Raw genomic sequence first — 15,620 nt, 5'->3', positions numbered from 1 at the left:
AGTACTTTTTTAAAGTTTTGAATTATATAGACCCAGTTTAATCTTTGTGGAATGCCTGGTTGTTGTTTTTAAGGTAATTTATTGCCTGGTATTTGAGGGGGTGGGGTGGGGTGTGGTTACAGATTTCAATTATTGGTTTCACTTGTAATAGTCTTCTACTTAAGTCCAATGGTGTAGGCTGTGCAAAGCCGTTTGGCTGTGCATTTATTGATCTAAGCGTGCATTTTTATCAAAGCGTGATAAAATTGACACATAACAGCAGCGTTCAATCAGCGTTAATTTATCTTCAGCTGATATCGATTGTGAATTGACGTTTCTTCTCTTCTTGTCACCTACAGGTAATTACAATTGACTACAACCACCAATATATTCTGCTGCACTATGTCTATATTTGCAAAGCTAATTCTGCTGGGTTATGCAAATTGAAACATTATTGCATAGTATGTGATTTTAAAGTACTTTTTTAAAGTTTTGAATGATATAGACCCAGTTTAATCTTTGTGGAATGCCTGGTTGTTGTTTTTAAGGTAATTTATTGCCTGGCATTTGAGGGGGTGGGGTGTGGTTACAGATTTCAATTATTGGTTTCTCCCTGCAGTTGTTGTCCCCAGATGAGAGTTCCCTTGTGCTGCCTCAGTTGAATCTCCTTTACTTGACAGAGATGTGCCTGAGCAGCGGCCCTTCCCAGCCCTATCCCAAATAATACTTATTTTGCATACCAGATACCATGGTCATGAAGATTGTTCTCCCAGGGTGAGGTTCATTCATTGCATTCTGGGTATGCTGACCCCTGTGATTTCCCCAAATGTGGGAAACTCGACTGCATTATTTGTGGTAGTCGGGGACTGTGTTTGTGCTTTCCTCTGGTCAGCTCTGGTAAAAGTCAGATTTCTTTGTCTCAGATCTTCCTCTAGCCTTGTTCTTCTTTCGAGAGTTCCCTTGTGCTGCCTCAGTTGGATCTCCTTCACTTGACAGGGGGGTGCCCGAGCAGCGACCCTCCCCAGCTCTAGCCCAACTCCTACTTACCTGCCAGGTGAGATACTATGATCAGGAAGGTGCTTCTCCCAGGGCAAGGCTCACCCATTGCACTCTGGGTGTGCTGCTCCTGCGATTTCCCCAAATGTGGGAAACTTGACAGCATAATTTGTGTTTCCCCTGGTCGGCTCTCATATAATTCAGATCTCTTTGTCTCAGGTCTCTCTCCAGCCTAGTTTGATGTCTGTTTCCACTTCTCTTTTCTTGAGCCGCCCCCTTCTATGCCCTTGCGCACTATCCTGACTTCTCCTGTCTGCTTACTTTGTGCCTTCCAATGCACAATGCGAACTACAGGTAGTGCTGCAGGGCCCACACCCTTTTACTTGCCTTACAGAGCAGCTCTGGAGCTGTTACAGTGCCCAGCTGCTGCAAGAAATCAGCTTGAATGCTTCAGGAGCTGGGGCATAGCCAACATGAGCCCCACACCGAAGGAGGGTGGAGGTGTTTAATGCAAACGAGGGGTCATCCAAGCACCGCAAAAGGCCGTCATGCCCTGCACGCCCCTTTTCTCTTTTCATATGCAGACGAGGGTTGAAGCCAACTTTGACCCACTGCTTGGATAACATCACCATATGCAAATCCATCTGCTGCACGCCTTCCCCCAGGAATGCTTGCACTAGTTGTTGCATTTGGTTTGTTGTTTGGCGGTGCTTCAGTATTAGGCAGCCTTCTGCCCTCCCATGTTCATCTGAAAATATGTGGTCTCCCTGCAGTTGTTGTCCCCAGATGAGAGTTCCCTTGTGCTGCCTCAGTTGAATCTCCTTTACTTGACAGATATGTGCCTGAGCAGCGGCCCTCCCCAGCCCTATCCCAGATCATACTTATTTTGCATAGCAGATACCATGGTCATGAAGATTGTTCTCCCAGGGTGAGGTTCATTCATTGCATTCTGGGTATGTTGACCCCTGTGATTTCCCCAAATGTGGGAAACTCGACTGCATTATTTGTGGTAGTGGGGGACTGTGTTTGTGCTTTCCTCTGGTCAGCTCTGGTAAAAGTCAGATTTCTTTGTCTCAGATCTTCCTCTAGCCTTGTTCTTCTTTCGAGAGTTCCCTTGTGCTGCCTCAGTTGGATCTCCTTCACTTGACAGGGGGGTGCCCGAGCAGCGACCCTCCCCAGCTCTAGCCCAACTCCTACTTACCTGCCAGGTGAAATACTATGATCAGGAAAGTGCTTCTCCCAGGGCAAGGCTCACCCATTGCACTCTGGGTGTGCTGCTCCTGCGATTTCCCCAAATGTGGGAAATTTGACAGCATAATTTGTGTTTCCCCTGGTCGGCTCTCGTATAATTCAGATCTCTTTGTCTCAGGTCTCTCTCCAGCCTAGTTTGATGTCTGTTTCCACTTCTCTTTTCTTGAGCCGCCCCCTTCTATGCCCTTGCGCACTATCCTGACTTCTCCTGTCTGCTTACTTTGTGCCTTCCAATGCACAATGCGAACTACAGGTAGTGCTGCAGGGCCCACACCCTTTTACTTGCCTTACAGAGCAGCTCTGGAGCATTTACAGTGCCCAGCTGCTGCAAGAAATCAGCTTGAATGCTTCAGGAGCTGGGGCATAGCCAACATGAGCCACACACCGAAGGAGGGTGGAGGTGTTTAATGCGAACGACGGGTCATCCAAGCACCGCAAAAGGCCGCCATGCCCTGCACGCCCCTTTTCTCTTTTTATATGCAGACGAGGGTTGAAGCCAACTTTGACCCACTGCTTGGATGACATCATCATATGCAAATCCATCTGCTGCACGCCTTCCCCCAGGAATGCTTGCACTAGTTGTTGCATTTGGTTTGTTGTTTGGCGGTGCTTCAGTATTAGGCAGACTTCTACCCTCCCATGTTCATCTGAAAATATGTGTTCTCCCTGCAGTTGTTGTCCCCAGATGAGAGTTCCCTTGTGCTGCTGATAAAGCCAAATATTTATCTTACTGAAAACCCTCTAAAAGGTTAAAGAACACAGTACGCTATTGGCGTATGAAATACCGTAAGAGTACGCACGTTGCGTATCAAACGCTTAGCCGTGGTCGAGACGCACAAGCGGCACGTTCGCTCACGGCTTAGACCGTATAGGCAAGCACGCTATAGGCTGCCGAATAACGTAATGATACGCTATCAGCGTAGCGGATGCTCAGGACCACGAGGAGATCACAAGCGGCGCTGACGCTCACAGTGTTAAACCTTTTTAACTATACCATAAACAATGTACATATACTGTAAACTCTTGTGCAGTGATAAGATGTAAATGCAACACAGTGTAACCTTGTTAGTTTAAAAGCTGTATGAGCGTATGTGACGCTCAGAGAACCCCTTAGCAATATAATAAACAGTCAAATACCGGTCTAAGGGTCTAACGCCTTTTAAGGAAATGAATGAACGTTCAAAAAGAATAATACAATACAAGTTATACACTACCAAAATAACATAGAATATCTAACCAAGTAACTACACATAAAATACAATAAAGATACAATTACTTTTAAAGGGGGAAAGGGGAGAGAGAGAGAGAAAGTGAGAGAGAACGAGAGAGAATGGCTTATAACAATAAAGACAATATGATTGCAGAGAAACTTACGCACAAAGGGAAACAATCGCATGCGCCTTCTGGATATCCAGCTCCCGATTATCAGCAATGAGAACCGTTGAAGAGAATAGAGAGCTGGCCCAGATCGGCTTGTCCTTTTATACACTACACACAATACAGTACAATGGTCCCTATATTCTTATTGTTCATTGGACACAGGAATTCGTCTTCGCATTATAACAAAAGGTCATAGGTTGATTCATACAGGTGGGCTGTGACTATTTCAAACTGCTCAGGTGGGAGGGAAACTGGGTTTCCCGCCGCATGGGTAATAAAGTGCAAAATACAGTAAATGTTCATAAACTTCTTATGTCCATAACTATTCGCACGAGCGATTAATCTGCTTCAAACCAACACCGGAATATTGCTAATTAAATACTCTTCCGATGGATACTAAACACCACTGTATAACCCCTGTCTGACCCTTCGTATCAAACAAAGAGGGATCTCTTTGTCTATGAACATGCTACATTAACTAAACTTTCAGATTCTATCAAAGGGACCATAATCTACAAAATACATTATATGGTTAAAATATGTAACGATTGAGTCGCCCGCTAGACGCACATAAACTTTACCGTAAATGCGCATACCGTGCGCCTGCGGGTGCACGCAACAGCGAGTATGCGCACGCACGGGAGAGCTCATGCACTCGCAGCAGGCACTCGCATGAGGTGCATATATGGCAGTGTGTAGCGTGATATTTTTCTGACTTTGACACTGCCTCAGTTGAATCTCCTTTACTTGACAGAGATGTGCCTGAGCAGCGGCCCTCCCCAGCCCTATCCCAAATCATACTTATTTTGCATAGCAGATACCATGGTCATGAAGATTGTTCTCCCAGGGTGAGGTTCATTCATTGCATTCTGGGTATGTTGACCCCTGTGATTTCCCCAAATGTGGGAAACTCGACTGCATTATTTGTGGTAGTGGGGGACTGTGTTTGTGCTTTCCTCTGGTCAGCTCTGGTAAAAGTCAGATTTCTTTGTCTCAGATCTTCCTCTAGCCTTGTTCTTCTTTCGAGAGTTCCCTTGTGCTGCCTCAGTTGGATCTCCTTCACTTGACAGGGGGGTGCCCGAGCAGCGACCCTCCCCAGCTCTAGCCCAACTCCTACTTACCTGCCAGGTGAGATACTATGATCATGAAGGTGCTTCTCCCATGGCAAGGTTCACCCATTGCACTCTGGGTCTGCTGCTCCTGCGATTTCCCCAAATGTGGGAAACTTGACTGCAAAATTTGTGTTTCCCCTGGTCGGCTCTCGTATAATTCAGATCTCTTTGTCTCAGGTCTCTCTCAAGCCTAGTTTGCTGTCTGTTTCCACTTCTTTTTTCTTGAGCCCCTCCCTTCTATACCCTTGTGCACTATCCGGACTTCTCCTCCCGTCTGCTTACTTTGTGCCTTCCAATGCACAATGCAAACTACAGGTAGTGCTGCAGGGCTCACAACCTTTTACCAGCCTTACAGAGCAGCTCCGGAGCTGTTACAGTGCCCAGCTGCTGCAAGAAATCAGCTTGAATGCTTCAGGGGCTGGGGCATGGCCAACATGAGCCCCACACCGAAGGAGGGTGGGGGTGTTTAATGCGAACTAGGGGTCATCCAAGCGCCGCAAAAGGCCGCCATGCCCTGCATACCCCTTTTCTCTTTTCATATGCAGATGAGGGTTCCAGCCAACTTTGGCCCACTGCTTGGATGACATCACCGTATGCAAATCCGTCTTCTGCAGACCTTCCCCCAGGAATGCTTGTACTAGTTGTTGCATTTGGTTTGTTGTTTGGGGGTGCTTCAGTATTAGGCAGCCTTCTGCCCTCCCATGTTCATCTGAAAATATGTGTTCTCCCTGCAGTTGTTGTCCCCAGATGAGAGTTCCCTTGTGCTGCCTCAGTTGAATCTCCTTTACTTGACAGAGAAGTGCCTGAGCAGCGGACCTCCCCAGCCCTATACCAAATCATAACTATTTTGCATAGGATATACCATGGTCATGAAGATTGTTCTCCCAGGGTGAGGTTCATTCATTGCATTCTGGCTATGCTGACCCCTGTGATTTCCCCAAATCTGGGAAACTCGACTGCATTATTTGTGGTAGTGGGGGACTGTGTTTGTGCTTTTCTCTGGTCAGCTCTGGTAAAAGTCAGATTTCTTTGTCTCAGATCTTCCTCTAGCCTTGTTCTTCTTTCGAGAGTTCCCTTGTGCTGCTTCAGTTGGATCTCCTTCACTTGACAGGGGGGTGCCCGAGCAGCGACCCTCCCCAGCTCTAGCCCAACTCCTACTTACCTGCCAGGTGAGATACTATGATCAGGAAGGTGCTTCTCCCAGGGCAAGTCTCACCCATTGCACTCTGGGTGTGCTGCTCCTGTGATTTCCCCAAATGTGGGACACTTCATAATTTGTGTTTCCCCTGGTCGGCTCTCGTATAATTCAGATCTCTTTGTCTCAGGTCTCTCTCCAGCCTAGTTTGCTGTCTGTTTCCACTTCTCTTTTCTTGAGCCACTTCCTTTTATCCCCTTGCGCACTAACCTGACTTCTGCCGTCTGCTTACTTTGTGCCTTCCAACGCACAATGCGAACTACAGGTAGTACTGCAGGGCCCACACCCTTTTACTTGCCTTACAGAGCAGCTCTGGAGCTGTTACAGTGTGTTAGGTTCTCCTGCTCTGTGCTGCCACGTCGCCATGGCAACCAGGAGGCAAGTGTTAGCGAAGTAACCTGAGAGCAGCTGATACTCCGGTCCGGGTTTTTACTGTGCAGTGGTTACAGGCTCTGTGCACGGCAGGGAATCCGGCGCTGGTTTTGTGCTCACAGTCTGTGAGGTCTGAGTGGGGTGTGGACAGCACCTGCTATATAAACCATCCTCTCAGGCTAGGCAAATGCTGCTGAATCTTTGTTTGTTAGTCAGTTACAGAGAGTTAGCTAGTACTGTGTGACTTTGTATTTACTTGTTGCTTACTGCAAATAGGCCTTGGGATTCGGTACTTCATTCTGCCAATCCGGACCTAGCAGTAAGACTGGAGTCAGTTGTTTAACCTGCTGGGGTTCTTTTGCTATTCTGTGAACCCAGCAGGTTGGCGGCTGTACTCTCAGACCTGCTTTCTTAATCCTCCCTCACTGTGCAGGGCGTCCAGGTGTCAGTTTAGTGGTAGTAAGCTGAACCTGTGCCCTGCAAGTGGTGGTTAGGATTGTGGAAACTCTCCTTGTGTCTATTTTTCTATCTCTGACCAAGGAGTTTATTCCCACACCCGTTGGTAACCCTTTAGGGTTTTTTCCTGTTGCTCTTAGCAACCTCATTTCGGGTGCCCCACATGTTAAATCACTACATCTCGCTTCATTGTCCGCTCTATTCCATCTGAGCATTCCTGACACTAGGGAGACACCCAGTTCCTGAGCCTTTGGGCTTCTCCGTTCACTTTGTGTTTATTAGTTATTCCATCACCTTCTGTGTATGTTATGTTATACTGTCTGTGAGTTTGTTTGCTTCGCATCCCTCTCTGTTCATACACCGGTATACTCCTGTTAGCACTGGTGTGCGTAACATATTCAGCAGCCCCTACTCCTGTTGAAAGTTTGTGGGAATATGGAGCATACCCCTCAAAATACTTTGCAACAGGTGGTCGATCAGGTGCAGGTCCTGACTCGACAATTTAATGAGATGTCCATTAAAATGAACACCCCGCAGGCCGCTAGCGGAGCTCCCGCAGCAGCAGCGGCAAGTACAGGGGTTAAGGAGCCGAAAGTATATCTCCTGGATCGTTTTTCTGGAGATCGCTCGCAGTTCTTTTGTTTCAAGGAGAGCTGTAAGCTATATTTCAGGCTTAGGCCCCAGTCTTCTGGGTCGGAGATTCAGCGGGTGGGCATGGTGATTTCCTTGCTACAAGGAGACACACAGGTCTGGGCATATGGGTTGCAGCCTGACTGTCCGTCGCTTAAAAGTGTTGATGCTTTTTTTAAGGCACTGGGCATTTTGTATGATGACCCTGACAAGATGGCTTCAGCCGAGACTCATATTACGGTCCTTAAGCAAGGGCGACGGCCAGCTGAGGTTTATAGTACGGAGTTTCGGAGGTTGGCTCATGATACCCAATGGAATGACCCAGCCCTGAGAAACCAGTACCGAAGGGGCCTTTCTGACCAGATAAAGGACCAACTGGTACAATATCCCTCGCCTGATTGCTTAGATCAGCTCATGCAGTTATCCATCCGGGTGGATTGACGGCTGAGAGAGCGTAGCCTTGAAAGGGAGACTGCAGTCCCAAGGGAACCTCAGACTCAGAGGAATATTCCGAGGAGCCTATGCAGATTGGGGCTACCCACCTCTCCTCGCGTGAGAAGACGCGGAGGAGACAGCAGGGTTTGTGTTTGTACCGTGGGAATAAAGGTCATGTTGTAGTATCATCCCCAGAAAAGCCGGAAAACTTCAGGGCCTGAGGGTGATGGGAAATATCCTGTCAGGTCAGAAGTCAGAATTTCCCAAAAAGACTTTTCTCATTCCGGTGACTTTGGAGATCCTCGGCGAAACTGTCAAGACTGAGCCCTTTGTTGACAGTGGGGCCGATAGGGTTTTCATGGACCGTCAATTCGCCCTGGAACACTCTGTTCCCTCAGTACCTTTGGCATCAGAGATTGAGATCTGTGGGTTAAACGGGGAACCATTGTCCCAGGGTAAAATTACCTCCTGCACCAGCCAAATTCCTTTGTTTATTGGAGCCACACACTCTGAAAAATTGTCTTTCTATGTGACTGTCTGTTCTTTCGCCCCATTGGTTTTGGGGTTACCCTGGTTAAGGGCCCATAACCCTCAACTTGACTGGGTCTCTGGGGAGATTCTTAGTTGCGTAGTGATTGTTTCAGGAGTTGCTTGAGCCTTCCAGTCAGGCTCTCGCAGCTAAGTTTGCCAGGATGTTATGCAGATTTTGCGGATGTGTTCTCCCAAAAAATTGCGGAGGTACTACCTCCCCATCGCCCCTATGACTGTGCCATTGATTTGTTGCCGGATGCTAAGCTTCCCAAGAGCAGGTTATACTCCCTGTCACGTCCTGAGACTCAGGCTATGGCAGAATACATTCAGGAGAACTTGGCTAAGGGATTTATCTGACCCTCACAGTCCCCAGTTGGGTCGGGGTTCTTCTTCGTGGGTAAAAAGGACGGTTCGTTTCGACCCTGCATCGACTTCAGGGAATTGAACCGTATCACGATTAAAAACTTGTACCCACTGCCTCTCATTTCGGTTTTGTTTGACCAGCTTCGTACTGCCACCATTTTTTCTAAGATTGACCTACGCAGTGCCTACAATCTAATCCGAATAAGAGAGGGGGATGAATGGAAGACTGCCTTTAATACCCACTCAGGGCATTATGAATATTTGGTGATGCCTTTTGGGCTCTCTAATGCCCCGGCAGTCTTCCAGGAATTCATGAACGATGTGCTCAGGGAATATTTGGATAGATTCTTAGTTGTCTATCTTGATGACATCCTAATCTTCTCCCATTCCCTGGAGGAACATCGGAAGCATGTACGCTTAGTCCTCCAGAAACTCAGAGACCACCAGCTTGGGGCGAAGCTGGAGAAGTGCGAATTTGAAGTCCAACAAATCGCATTTCTAGGGTATATTATCTCCTCAGAAGGTTTCCAAATGGAGGGTTCTAAGGTACAGGCAGTCCTGGATTGGGTGCAGCTAACTAGTTTGAAGGCGCTTCAGCGTTTTCTGGGCTTTGCAAATTTTTAAAGACGATTTATCGCTTGATTTTCGTCTATAGTGGCCCCCTTGGTGGCACTCACTAAGAAAGGGCGGATGTTGCTCACTGGTCTTGTGAGGCCAAAACGGCCTTTGCCCGTCTCAAAAGGGCATTTGTCTCAGCCAAGGTGCTGCGACACCCAGATCCAGAGCGTCCTTTTGTGGTAGAAGTGGATGCCTCTGAGATAGGTATTGGGGCAGTGCTCTCTCAGATGGGGGTGTCTGATAATCGCCTTCATCCCTGTGCTTACTTTTCCTGTAAATTTCCGTCTGCCGAGATGAATTATGATGTGGGTAACCGGGAATTGTTGGCTATAAAGGATGTACTCGGGGAGTGGAGACACTGGCTTGAGGGGGCTAAGTTTGTGGTCTCAATTCTCACCTACCATAAGAATCTGGCATATTTAGAGTCAGCAAAGCGGCTCAATGCCAGGCAGGCATGATGGGCTTTGTTTTTTGCTTAGTAAAAAGATGTGTAAGTGCGCAGCCAGCAGCAGCTGGTATGGGGATGGTCAAATCCCAGAATATATTGGAATAAAAAGCACAAGGTACCAGCGCTGGCTGTAAGAATTATATAAGGACGGTTTGCTGAATAAAATGTCAATTTATTAAACCATTAAAAAAGACAGGTGTTAAATCCCGTTATTATTCTGAATAACACTTAAAATATATAGTATAATAATTCCCCCTGGGTATATCACTTTTACATCCACTCTCCTCTGGGACATGTATAAATTTTGTACGGCTAGGACAGTCTCCAGGTAGCATTCACTGTAGCAGCAGATAATTACCGGTTTCCACAGAAGAGATGTTTGATGGCATCAGCTTTAGGAAGAGTCCATTGCTAGCTGTTTATGTGGATCCGGTTCTTTATTTTAGTGGAATAAATTCCCAGTGATAGGAGCAAAGTCCAGATAAGTGCCGAGAGTGTCAGAGTCCCAATGTGTCATGGAGTGGTGCCCAGGTGGGGTGAAAGGCTCAACGCGTTTCGCTGGCAACAGGGTGATCCAGCTTCCTCAGGAGCATAAATACACTATATATTGGGTCTCTATTTATACCCTGCTTCATGAGTTGATCAACAACACCTGTCTGGTGCTTAATTAAAAAATGCAGCAAACCGTCACAAAATATAACTTTAATAATATCCTTATTTACACAAAGATCTGCTCTTATAAACAGAGCAAATCCCACCTCAAAACGAGTATTTCTACTTAACTTATACATGAAATTAGATTTGAATGAAACCGGTCACGTGACATGAAAGAACACGTGATCGGGAATCTAAACAATCCCATTGGTCCAGTATAACATGTGATCTTAGTCACATGATCGGAGACTCAATCATCCCCTTCTCAGAAGGTACTATTCATAGTTTCTATGCTCGGAAGGATCTTTTTAGTACACGTGACCCCGAATCTCCGATCACGTGACTGTCCAATCATTGGTTCTCAATAGTCACATGATTTCAGTGACGTCATAGGAGGAAAATTCCCTTCATAGAGGGTACTAACTGGTCTTTTCGATACCTGTGATTTAGTTACATATCTCACAAATAGCATGACTATAGTAACAAAGGAGATACATTGTGTACAATTCAGATAGGGAGAGATATAAGTGTATATAGAGAGGAAAAACGTATTGGGCCTATTATATAATATTTGTCAGGTTTTTCTCGCAATTCACTCGGTCCAGGATGTTTCTTATTTACAACTAACCACTGTAGCTATCAGTACATATAAACAGAATTTCTTCATATATTTCTCAATACATTATGTATTACAGATAAAGAAAACAAATGAAACACAGAGATATGAAAAATAATAATAAATAAAAAATGAATAAAGAATGTGAAACACATTCTAAATTGTAATTATAATTCTATATGATTTGATTTCTACTAATATATACATCTATATGTATATATACACACATGGCTGCATGTATATACACACCTGCACATTGAGATATAATATACACACCTAGATAGGTGTACCCACAGATAATTTAAACAATTTAAACCACTAGTTACATGTGAAGGTACTCAGTTGTTAATTGAACCTTTATAGTACACATTTTCGTAAGGGATTTATTATTTAATATTAGATAGACGTACACACATGTGTATATAATCTCTAAAACAGGAGTTGATATCACCAATCAGGCAATTAGATAAATAAATAAATAAAAATATTTAAATAAAAATAAAAATAAAAACCATCATTTGTGCTGACAGTCATCTCAAAAATGGGATTTTAACCCATTTTATTTCATCAAACGGCTGTATGTAGATTTAAGTTTAAGTTTTAAGATTCTCCCAAGAGAACCTATAGAACCTATAGAACCTATAACTTCTGATGGTGTACATAAAGAGAGGAGATGGAAAATGTTGGAACAAGAGTTCTAGAACAGGGGTAAGCATAAGCTTCCAACTAGAGGACCGAATTTAATTCAATTGCTTCATTCAGTCCATCTGGATGTAAAGAGTTAAACTTTAACATCCAGAAGACTTCCCTCCGGCAGAGTTTATTAAATCGGTCTCCTCCCCTATCCGTAGGGGCAATATGTTCAAGACATATTATCGAGAGACAAGCAGGATTGTTATTATGTTCATTGTAATAATGTCGTGATACACTGTGAGCCATGTATTTGCGTATTATATTCCGTCGGTGTTCCATAAATCGCGTGTGTAATGGTCTTGTGGTTCGTCCCACATAATTTAAACCGCATCCACATGTCAACAAGTATATCACGAATTTTGAATTACAATTTAAAAAGGATCTCAACTGGTATTTTTCATTAGAAGATGGGATGAGAATAAAGGTAGTTTACGTTCCATATGTTGACACATTGTGCATCCACTTTTGCCACATCTATGGAAACCCGAAGGTTTCTGGGTCAACCAATTTGAGTCGTTTTTATTTTTTTCCACTATTGGAATTTTGAAAAAACTAGGAGCCAGTATAGTCTTTAAAGCCCTATTTTTCCTATAAATCACTTGTGGTTTATTTGGCAGAAGGTTCCCAAGAATGTTGTCATGTTTCAATACTCTATAATTCCTTTCGATTATTGTTTTGATCTCTTTCGCACAGTTATTGTATTTGCAGATGAAGGCCATCTCTCTCTCTTTTCTGTCATATTTTTCCATCTTATTTGAGGAGGAGGGACGTAACAGGTCTTGTCTGTTCATGTCTAGGACCTCTTCTAAAGCCTTTTTCAAAAGATTTGGTGGGTAGTCTCTATTTCTAAAAGATTCCAGGAGTTCATCAGCTTGTATTTTGAACGTCTCTATATCGGAACAATTGCGTCTCAGACGCATTAATTGTCCCTTGGGTATATTGTCTTTCCAAGGTGTATAGTGGGCACTTCTGTAGTGTAGGTATGAGTTTGTGTTAACTGGTTTGACAAAATTGGATGTGTTTATTTGATTGTCTTTGATCTGGAGGGTCACATCCAGGAAATTCATACGGCTCCTATCATAGGAGTGAGTAAAAGTGAGATTATGTGAATTGGATTGGAGACTAGTGACAAAAGAGGAGGCAGAGGTGGAATCCCCATCCCAAATGATAAATAAGTCGTCTATATACCTACCATAGAAAACCAGGTTCGCTACCCAGTCAGTGCACCACACATGGGTGTCCTCAAGGTCACCCATGTATAGATTGGCATAACTGGGAGCGAACCTGGTCCCCATGGCGGTGCCGGTGAGCTGTAAATAATATTTGTGATTAAAAATAAAATAATTATGTGACAGAATGAAGGTGATGCATTGTGTAAGGAAATCCTGGTGTTGTTTATCAAGTGTAGAAGTCCTATTAAGTAATTTAGAGATGACTTTGACGCCCAGGTTGTGAGGGATGTTGGTGTATAGTGCTTGTACATCCAGTGTCAGGAACGCATATGTATCCTTCCACTGGATGTTCTGTATTTTATTTAGAAAATCTTTTGTGTCTGATAGATGTGATTTTAATGACGTGACATGTGGTTGAAGAAAAGAATCGATGTAAAAAGAAAGATTGGAAGTGAGGGAATTGATCCCAGAAATGATGGGACGACCAGGAGGTGTAGTGAGGGACTTGTGTATCTTGGGAAGAAAATAAAAAGTGGGAGTGGTGGGAAAGTGTGGGAATAGGAATCGTAATTCTTCTCTGGATATGACCCCCAGATCCAGACCGTGATCTAATAAGATCTTAAGCTCCTGTGTAAATTTTAAAGTGGGATCTTGAGTGAGAGTGGTATAAAATTGTTTGTTTTATAATTGACTCAAGGATTCCTGCAAATAGTATGACATATTCATAATAACTAGGCCTCCACCTTAATCTGCCTCTTTAATTGTTATAGATGTGTCTTGTGTTAATTCTTTAATAGCTCGTTTCTCCTGTCTGGTAAGGTTTGATGCAAATTTAGATGAGAATCTGGAATTATTTTGTCCCACTAGTTCTTTGAAGTCTTCCAGTGTGATCTTATAAAATGATTCTATACAGCTACTCTTAGCCGAAATGGGAAAAAATTCAGACTTTACTTTAAATTTTGACTCCTCTTTTTTTTTTTTTTTTTATATTTTTATTGTTTTTTGCTTGCTTTAATTTTTTGATAACATATCGCCCTGGGTCAAAAAACATCAAGGCTGATGCGCTCTTGCAGAGTTTTGCTCCAGTCCAAGAGACCACCGAGGAGCCATTGCCCATTGTGTCCCCATCATGTATTAAATTGGGCATTACCCAGGACCTCTTGTCATTAGTCCTTAGAGCACAGGAGACGGCTCCTCCAGACCTTCCGGTAGGTCTCTTGTTTGTGCCTCCTAGGTTAAGACAGCGAGTGTTCCTGGAATTCCATGCCAAGAGGTCGGCAGGGCATCCGGGTATTGCCAGAACTCGGGAGTTGCTGTCTAGGGCGGTGTGGTGGCCCTCGGTGGCTAGGGATGTGGATCAGTGGGTTCGGGCATGTGACGTTTGTGCCCGAAATAAAACTCCTAGAGTGGTTCCTGTCGGCCCATTACATCCACTCTCTATTCCATTTAAGCCATGGACCCACATTTCCATGGATTTTGTGGTGGACTTGCCCAAATCCTCGGGGATGACAGCCATTTGGGTTGTCGTTGACAGGTTTTCGAAGATGGCGCATTTCGTTCCACTGGTTGGGTTGCCATCGGCCAGACGCCTGTCTGAGTTATTTATGCAGCATGTTGTGCGCCTCCACGGGTTGCCACTTGATGTGGTCTCTGACCGTGGATCCCAGTTTGTGGCCAAATTCTGGAGGGCATTTTGTTCTGATCTCCAGATTTCTGTGAGCTTGTCGTCAGGCTACCATCCACAGTCTAATGGGCAGACTGAAAGGGTGAACCAGTCTTTGGAGCAGTTCCTCAGGTGTTATGTCTACAAGTGTCATACTGACTGGGTTGCTCATCTGTCCATGGCGGAGTTTGCCTATAACAACGCGGCTCACTCTGCTACAGGGATCTCTCCCTTCCTTTGTGTGTATGGGCATCATCCTAAGGCCAATTCTTTTGACCCCCTGGATTCCACGCCTGGTGGTTCCTCTGTGGTTTCGGTCCTTAGGGGTATTTGGAGGAAAGTGAAGAAAGCCCTTGTGTCTGTGTCATTAGTGACCAAAAGGGTTTTTGATAAGTGGAGAAGACCCTGCAGCTTCAAATTAGGATACTTCGTCTGGTTGTCCACCAAGAATTTGAAGTTGAGGCAGCCATCTCATAAGTTAGGCCCCCGGTTCATCGGCCCTTATAAGATCACCAGGGTTATCAATCCGGTGGCATTTCAGTTAGATCTGCCCCGTTCATTGGGTATCAATAAAACATTTCATTGTTCCCTTTTAAAACTGGCGGTTAGTAATCCTTCTTCCAGTGGAAGACCTTCTCCTCTTCTGATACGGGGTCAGAAGGAGTTTGTGGTTGAAAGGGTTCTTGACTCCAAGATGGTTCGGGGTCGTCTGTCATTTTTAATGCACTGGAAGGGGTATGGCCCGGAAGAGCGGTCGTGGGTGCGCAGTTGTGATCTTCATGCCCCCAGACTGACACGCTCTTTCTTCTCGCAGTTCCCCGATAAACCCGGTGGTAGGGGTTCTTTGACCCCTCGTCAGAGGGGGGGGGGTACTGTTAGGTTCTCCTGCTCTGTGCTGCCACATCGCCATGGCAAACGGGAGGCAAGTGTTAGCGAAGTAACCTGAGCGCAGCTGATACTCCGGTCCGGGTTTTTACTGTGCAGTTGTTACAGGCTCTGTGCACGGCAGGGAATCCGGCGCTGGTTTTGTGCTCACAGTCTGTGAGGTTTGAGTGG

The 15,620-nt window shown here is 45.0% G+C and overlaps 7 non-coding genes and 1 pseudogene across 7 annotated transcripts; all 8 read left to right on the top strand.

The window, feature by feature from the left end:
- Nucleotides 1–702: 702 nt before the first annotated feature.
- Nucleotides 703–866, top strand: LOC134981968 (U1 spliceosomal RNA). Its single transcript, XR_010190854.1, has one exon. It is a non-coding gene; the product is annotated as a U1 spliceosomal RNA (small nuclear RNA).
- Nucleotides 867–1,018: 152 nt separating this feature from the next.
- Nucleotides 1,019–1,160, top strand: LOC134981429 (U1 spliceosomal RNA; annotated as a pseudogene).
- Nucleotides 1,161–1,852: 692 nt separating this feature from the next.
- LOC134981911 (U1 spliceosomal RNA) lies at nt 1,853–2,016 on the top strand. Its single transcript, XR_010190807.1, has one exon. It is a non-coding gene; the product is annotated as a U1 spliceosomal RNA (small nuclear RNA).
- A 152-nt stretch (nt 2,017–2,168) lies between these two features.
- Nucleotides 2,169–2,331, top strand: LOC134981497 (U1 spliceosomal RNA). Its single transcript, XR_010190646.1, has one exon. It is a non-coding gene; the product is annotated as a U1 spliceosomal RNA (small nuclear RNA).
- A 2,072-nt stretch (nt 2,332–4,403) lies between these two features.
- Nucleotides 4,404–4,567, top strand: LOC134981910 (U1 spliceosomal RNA). Its single transcript, XR_010190806.1, has one exon. It is a non-coding gene; the product is annotated as a U1 spliceosomal RNA (small nuclear RNA).
- Nucleotides 4,568–4,719: 152 nt separating this feature from the next.
- Nucleotides 4,720–4,882, top strand: LOC134981493 (U1 spliceosomal RNA). The gene has a single exon (XR_010190642.1). It is a non-coding gene; the product is annotated as a U1 spliceosomal RNA (small nuclear RNA).
- A 674-nt stretch (nt 4,883–5,556) lies between these two features.
- On the top strand, nt 5,557–5,720 carry LOC134981976 (U1 spliceosomal RNA). Its single transcript, XR_010190860.1, has one exon. It is a non-coding gene; the product is annotated as a U1 spliceosomal RNA (small nuclear RNA).
- A 152-nt stretch (nt 5,721–5,872) lies between these two features.
- LOC134981536 (U1 spliceosomal RNA) lies at nt 5,873–6,030 on the top strand. The gene has a single exon (XR_010190674.1). It is a non-coding gene; the product is annotated as a U1 spliceosomal RNA (small nuclear RNA).
- Nucleotides 6,031–15,620: the final 9,590 nt, after the last annotated feature.

Source organism: Pseudophryne corroboree, chromosome 12, assembly GCF_028390025.1.
Source record: "Pseudophryne corroboree isolate aPseCor3 chromosome 12, aPseCor3.hap2, whole genome shotgun sequence".
In the NCBI taxonomy this organism is placed as follows: domain Eukaryota; kingdom Metazoa; phylum Chordata; class Amphibia; order Anura; family Myobatrachidae; genus Pseudophryne; species Pseudophryne corroboree.
This window is presented reverse-complemented; position numbering and strand designations above follow the sequence as displayed.